The sequence below is a fragment of the Pyrus communis genome, chromosome 2 (assembly GCF_963583255.1).
Source record: "Pyrus communis chromosome 2, drPyrComm1.1, whole genome shotgun sequence".
NCBI lineage: Eukaryota > Viridiplantae > Streptophyta > Magnoliopsida > Rosales > Rosaceae > Pyrus > Pyrus communis.
In genome coordinates, this window is record NC_084804.1 from 13,728,737 (window position 1) to 13,735,415 (window position 6,679).

Below are 6,679 nucleotides of genomic sequence, written 5' to 3' on the forward strand. Positions count from 1 at the left end.
ATTTATTTAATAATATTCTGATTTTGTACTCTAGTACTATGATATTCAACTGATAGAGATCTTTTAAGTATCCATTCAAGTAATGACAATACATTCTTCTTCAATAGACAAAAATGTTGATAAGATTTTTTATTAATACCATTATTTCCTCTCTTTTTTCAATTATTAAATTTATGTGTTCTTGCATTAGATGCTCAAGTTGGGCTATCAACAAATGTATCAGCTTCGGGTATTGTGCAGCAGAGATCTAGTCTTAATTCAGACTTGATGACCCTTCAGTCTGATCTTGAGAACTCACTTCCAGATCCGGGTATTGTATCAGCTCCGGGTATTGTAAATGGGTTGTGAGTTACTCTTCTATTTTTTATCCATTGAGGTTATTACTTATTAGGCTAACAACTTTTTACTTGGCCTATAAATAGCCGTGTGCAAATTATGTAATATACCTTGTGCATGTGGGTTAATTATTGCAATCATGCAAGTTAGTACTCTTAGTTTTTTTTCCCTACTCATTGCAATGATAGGATTTGAACGTACGACTAATTAGTTAATGAAATTACACATTGCTTACTTCATATATTCTATTGATGGGATACTGACCCTATTGATGATCGTTGTAGCCATCATCACAAAGTAACTGCCTTGCTCTGCATGGTATTCTCTTTTTCATCCATACGGACAACGATGACACGCAGTCATAAGGCATTTTGCCTGCGTTTTGATATCTTTCTGCCCATTCACTTTGAAAATTCGATGGCTGAATGGATCCACATCCATGTTACACTAAATATGTCAGAAAATCAGTCCTGCTGGAACACTGATAGCCTTATATGACAACTAATTCTATACAATATGACGTTCAGAACCTCAATGAAACCAACTAATTATCTAATGTTTTGCATCTGTTCCTGTATTTCTGGTGAAAATGTAAAATATGAATGGTTGATGGTAGAATTTGATGTAATTTGGCATCATAGGCCTCTCTGGTATTGGGTAGCTTTATGGTAGTGGTCTAGCATGCGTTGCCTTCTCAATAACACTGATTTGGTCATCTCTTCTGCATAAAAGTGTCTACACTGATTTGGTCCTAATAACACTGATTGTATCAGGTGCACTTTAATTCAAAGTTTGCAGCAATTGTTATTTGCGTCTTCGACAACCGCACAACCTATACTGACCCCACGGGTATGACCTCACTATTAAACCTTCATTTCTTGTTGCTTCGTTTGTTTCCATTTTTACTGGCATTCCTTTTTCCTTTGTGTGGTATTCTATGCATCATGTGCACGTTAAAGTCACAAAGTAGAAGATCTGAACATGGAGAATCGTGTCTTGTTTAGATCTTTTTTCAACCTTGAAGAATTTTATGTTTTAACTTGCTTTGTAATTGATGTTTTTCGTGTGGGATAAGTTTGATATCTAAATTTGGTTGAAAGACAGAATACAAGAAGTAGCAATAAACTCACGGTGGGTTAACATTTTATGTTTCATTTTAAAATGATAGTTATACGAACAACTAAAAGAAGGAAAAAACCTTTAGTTGTCCTAATGTGTCCTAGCGTTGAAATCATAGTTTCATGTTTTACTTTTCTTTTCTTCTAGATTTTCTGATCGGCTATTGACCATTTGAACACAAAGTTATTGCAGCTTGTTGCGGTAATTTTTGAGTACTTTCTCGCCTCTGTTCCTGTACAAATTGATTTTATCTTTGCCTTTGTTTGGCAGCCATTGATGAAAGAGCTTGATGAAATGGAGAAAATAAATGCAAAACTCTCTGCTGCAGTTGAAGAGGTGACACTGGAGCATCGTAAGAAAAATGAGGTAACTGCTTTCTGGCGCATATATTGGTTTAGTTAACTACTTTCTGGACCTTAATCGTGTGATAAATATTGGAAATATGCAGATTGTAAAACATCATGCCAAGGAAATTGAGCTTCAACGAGGTGTCTTTGTTGAGTTCTTTTGTAATCCTGATCGTCTGAGGAGTCAAGTTCGGGAGCTAACTTGCGTGTCAGAGCTTTGCAGGTTTCATATAGCGTGCATATATTTGTCCCTACTTATTTGTGTGTGTAGTGGAGAGAGATAGATTCTTGTTTAGAAATTCTAAGCCGTTGAATTCTTGGCCCCTAAACAAAACTAATTAATGAATGATTGGCCACTAAATAAAACTAATTAATGAATTCTTGGCTAGAAAACAAAACTAATTGGCCACTAAACAAAAAGCAATGATATGAATATGGAGAATTTAGTTGACAACTACATCTTCTTGGCTCTCGGGTCTTACCTCCTTCATTGAATCAAACACAAGAAAAAAAAAATTAAATTCCTAAAGGGTAAATGTATTATAATAAATTGTTGTAAACTACTTGAAGCAGATGGATGATGTCGTTAATTAGCGGTATTTAATTCCTGAAGAGAATAAATGATGCTCGAGTGTTAATGAAGAATTGAAGCCAATCTTGTAGTCGTCCTATTGCATTCTGAATTCATCAGCAACATTCTCTAATTCCCTTTCGGAGTTTTCTACCAATAATCACTCTTTGTCTTCCCTTTGTAGTCATTTCATGAGCTCTCTCTGATCCCAAAGTGGTTCTTGTATAATATTATTACTTAGTTGACTTTAAGCTACATAAATAATAAAATTTACTTATAACACAAACAAAAATGGATAACATGAAATATATGCTCTCATAAAATTAATTAATTATCTGATCCTCCAGTGTTGCCATGAGCTATTCAAGAAGTTGATATAGCAAGCCACGTGATGAACACAGAATGAAGCGAAAACTGGACATTTGGAGTACATGAAAGAAAATCCACCATAGCCAACGATCATTACAGTGATTATATTAAAATACCACATCTAAATTGTGGAACTTCTTACCCTCAAATATAGGTAATAATGAAATAACTAAGCCTATCAACAATAAAAGCAACATAATTGTTGCAAAAACAATATGAATATAGTTAGTCCTATGGTTCAACCCCATCCATTGAGTTGCTTGAAATAGAAGCCAACCAATGGCTACATTGATGGCAGTTGTAGCCCTAGACACAAAAAAAATATATTAAGTAGTGATGTGATCAACATTGAAATACCCATTTTGGAAATGTGAAATTCAAAAATTCGACAAAGCCGTCAGATCCTTTTGCGATACTCTCCCCATCGTTCATCGTTTGCTTGGTTGATGGGTTTCAGTCAATAAAGCTTGCTAATGAATAGTTGAGAATCTTGGGATGGTCAATTTTATGAGCATTGGGTGATTTTGGGTTTGCTACTTTCCTTTATGATTTATATTATGAGTTAAAGTTGGATTTTTTTTATTATTTATTTTTGGAGTTTGATTGTTCATGTTTGGATCAATGATATATTATGTCTTATTGTGATGTACTTGTTAGATATATCACCTCTTGGTTATTTAACAAGTGCATCACAGTAGAACAGAATATATTAGGTCCAAACTTGAACAATCAAACTCCAAAAATAAAATAAAAAAGCATCCAACTTTGAGCTCATAATATAAATCTTTAAGGAAAGTAACCCACTTTAAGTAAACAATTACATAAATTTGTTCATTAAGTAGTGCATATGGCAAACCTAATGCTCATAAAATTGACCATCCCAAGATTCTCAACTATTCATTAGCAAGCAAACGATGAACGACGAGGAGAGTATTGCAAAGGGATCCGATGGCTTAGTCGAATCTTTTAATTTCACAATCCCAAACATGGGTATTTCAATTTTGATCACATCGCTACTTACAATTTTTTTGGCGCAGCTGCCATTGGTTGGCTTTTATTTCAAGCAACTCAATGGACGAGATTCAACCATAGGACTAGCTATATTCAGATTGTTTCTACAGCAATTATGTTGCTTTTATTGACAGGCTCAATTATTTCATTAATACCTATATTGGAGGGTAAGAAGTTCCACAATTTAGATGTATGATACTTTAATATAATCACTGTAATGAACGTTGACTACGGCGATTTTTCTTTCACATCCCCCGATGGTCAAATTTTCGCTTCATTCTATGTGTTTATCGCATTGCATGGCTCGCTATATCAATTTCTTAAATAGCTCGTGACAACACTGGAAGATTAAGTAATTAATTAATTTTATGAGTATATATATTTCATGTTATCTATTTTTGTTTGTCTTATAAGTGAATTTTATTATTTTGGTTTGTCTTATAGTGAATTTTATTATTTAAGCAGCCTAAACTTGACTGAACAATAATATAATACAAGAACAACTTTGGGATTGGAGAAAACTCATGAAATGACTACAGAGAGAAGACAATGATTATTGGTGAAAAACTCCGAAACAGAATTAGAGAATGTTGCTAATGAAATTTAGAATGCAATAGGACAACTACAAGATTGGCTTCAAGTCTTCAATAACACTCGAGCGTTATTCACTCTCTTCAGGAATGAAATATCGCTAATTAACCACATCATCCATTCGCTTCAGGTTGTTTACAACAATTTTTTGTAATACGTTTACCATTTAAGATTTTTTTTTTTCCTTATGTTTGATTCGATGAAGGAGTCAAGATTAGAGAACCAAGAAAGTGCAGCTGTCAACTAAATTCTTTAGAATCATATCGTTGTTTTGTAGTGGCTAATTAATTTTGTTTTCTAGCTAAGAATTCATTAATTAGTTTTGTTTAGTGGCTAAGAATTCATTAATTAGTTTTGTTTCGTGGTCGAGAATTCAACAGCTTAGAATTTCTAAACAAAAATCTGTCGACTTTTAAGTCATTTTATTTGTATGACTGAGTTCTATTAGCTTCAAAGATTCTTCATGTATTTTTAACTACTGATCTCTTTAGAAAATAAGTAATACTAATTTTTCTAACTAATATGAACAAGAGGAAAGGTAAAATTTGAACAAACAATACGGATAAAAAAATCATGAAAACGTGATCACATTCATTGAGATTGAACTTGTGAATTTGAGTACAGAGTCATTGGGACCATCCATGGCTTCCATCAAACGAGTCACGTGACACGCACAGAAATTCAAAATCAAAGGGCAAATAGGAGAAATTAAATGACAAAATTATAAATGATCACTCAACTTTAACCTAATTAAAAAAAAAGGTCTCTCAAACTTACTTTATGCAATAATGGAGAAAAAAGCAGAGTAAGACATTGAGTTATCGGACGACAAGAAACGATACAATAAGATATGCAAATTTGATATTAGGGCCTAAATCAAAAGAACTGAGGACAGTATTGAAAAAGGATGCTAAGGCTTCATAGAGGAAATCTATTTCACCGTTGTTATCATAACAATAGCAATCTGAAGATTGCTTTCCCAACACGAGTGACTCAAAATAATTCAAGATAATACCTGTAAGGCTCTTTGCAAATCCAATTGTGTTCAAAATGCTCCAGCTGGATTACCGCCTCCATGGTTATCCATAAAAAGCCTAGTAAGCACATCATGAAAGAACAGAATGCTCAAACACCAAAAGAAAAGGTTCTCTCTTTTTCGGTTGAAAATAATGAAGCAATTCCTCCCTGGGCGTCCTACACCGCCCACATGGTGCGGTGGATGTGGAGGTGTGTCTGCCAAGCAAAAGCTTTTTCGCCCTCACACAGTGCCTTACTTCCAGTATTCTATATTTAATTATAAATTTAAAAAATTAAAAAATTAAAAAACCGGGTTTCTAAATTAGGGATGAAATTTTGTGCTGGGTCTCTGACTTACACACCCATAAATAAATTGAGAAGATATTCAATTAAACTCAAAAAGATAGAAAAAGGGTAGTTTCTTTTTGGTTGAAATTAATAAAAGGTAGTTTCTTTTTGGTAGAAATTAATATAGCTTTTCCTTCCTTGGCGGCTAGGCGGCCTCCACCGCCTGCATTGGTGTGGTGGATGTGGAGCTGCGAAATAAAAACTTTTTGGACGACACATATGGAAAGGGATCCTCTTTGGATTCCTTCCATCAAATTTCACTAAATTCATCAATTTGAACTCTTAAAATTTGATCCAAGAGCTATAAATAGAGTCATTTTAAAATTATAATAACTGTAATCATTTGATCAAATTTCAAAGATCCGGATTTAGGAACTTAATGAATGGAAGGGTCTGGAGAGGATCCCTTTCCGACACATACTGCCTTGTCTCTGTACAGTTTCCAATTTATGTACTTAATTAAAATTACAAAATTAAAAATATTGATAACTATAAAATTAAAAACAAAAAAAAAAAAAAAAAAACAAAAGAGTTTTTGAGTTTGGAATGAACTTTGGTGTTGGGTCTCTAACTTACACTCATAAATAAATAGATATCATATTCAATCAAACACCAAATGATGAGAAAAAGAATACAACTTGAGTTCGTAAATCAGTGGGAGCATCCAACTTTGAGTTCATAATATAAATCATTTAAGAAAGTAAAAATGTTTGAACAAAGCATTACATAATTTTGATCATCTAGAAGTAATGCATATGGCAAACCCAGAATTACCCAAAGCCCATAAAACCAATTATCCCAACCATACATTAACAAAGCAAAGGATAGACTAAAACAGATCCATTAAGAAAGCAAATGATGAACGAGAAACAATAAACACATTTACTATGTACCTGAGGAGTCGAAGATGGAGACAGAGATGGTGGTGGCTGCCGTTTGTCTTAGTAAAACCTTGAAAAAAAAAAAGTAC